Below are 1,050 nucleotides of genomic sequence, written 5' to 3'. Positions count from 1 at the left end.
TAAAAAGAAGGGGTAGAATATGACTATAATAATGAAAATTTTAAAATATTTTTAAAAAGGTATTGGTAAGACAAAATAGTTAAAATAGGAAAGAGGGAAAATTTTAAAAATAGAATAAGAAAAAAATAAAATTAAAAATGTTTAACTTTGAAAGACTAAAGGATCATGGGGAAAAAAAACCATGAATTCTATGCATTGCTTCCCCTCCTCTGGAATTCCGCTGTTCTCATCGCTTCTCGGCCTTTTGGCTAAGATCAAGTGTGGAATTCCGCTGTTCTCCTTGATCAGTGAGCTTGGTCTGGGCTGGATGTTCTTGCTGATCTTCTGGAGGAGAAGTCTATTGCTGTGATTCTCAAATGTCTTTGCCCAAGGCGGAATTGCACCGCCCTTGCCAGGGGCCAGGCTAAGTAATCTGCTTGGATTTGCTCTGGGAGCTTTTGTTCCCTGACTGCTTTCCTTACTGTTCTGGAGGACAAGAATGAAAATGGCGGCCTCCCGGTCTCTGGCAGGAGGAGCTGAGAGCTCAGGGCCCCACTCCACAGTGTGCCCTCAGAGAAAAGCAGTCAATCCCTCCTGTCTCCCTGGTCTCTGGCCATGCTCTGAGTCACCCAGAGTGACTTTCTTTCTCTGGCGCATGGCCCCATTTGGAGTCTCCAAACCCAGCTGATTCCTGCAGCATGCTCCTGCACCACTCCCCCCAGAGGAAAAAGGTGAGTGTCCCCGGATCTACCACTGGTGGGGTTCCTGCTTGAAGAGTAGTGGCCTGGATGTGCCTCGCCTAATGGCTTAAATTAACCCCATGCTGAGAGCCCACTGCTTGGCTCCATCTCTGCTGGATTCCCTGCTTGATACTTGGGAACTTTGCTGCACTCAGGCACCCCTGGTCTTTTTGTGACCCCATGGGTCCTGAGACTACACTGTCCCTGCAAGGGTTCCACCCCCTGCTTAGCCTCTGGAGCAATGTCCTTCAGTGGAGCAGACTTCTAAAAGTTAGGATTTTTGTGCTCTGCTGCTATACTGCCTCCCAGGAGCTGGGCCCTCCCCCTGTCA

The 1,050-nt window shown here is 48.3% G+C and overlaps 1 pseudogene; it reads left to right on the top strand.

The window, feature by feature from the left end:
• The first annotated feature begins 228 nt into the window (after positions 1-228).
• On the top strand, positions 229-407 carry LOC132000348 (U2 spliceosomal RNA; annotated as a pseudogene).
• The last annotated feature ends 643 nt before the right edge of the window (positions 408-1,050 follow it).

Source organism: Mustela nigripes, chromosome 13 (assembly GCF_022355385.1).
Source record: "Mustela nigripes isolate SB6536 chromosome 13, MUSNIG.SB6536, whole genome shotgun sequence".
Taxonomy (NCBI): Eukaryota; Metazoa; Chordata; class Mammalia; order Carnivora; family Mustelidae; genus Mustela; species Mustela nigripes.
Note: the sequence above shows the minus strand (reverse complement) of the source record. Positions and strands in the feature narration are given on the sequence as shown.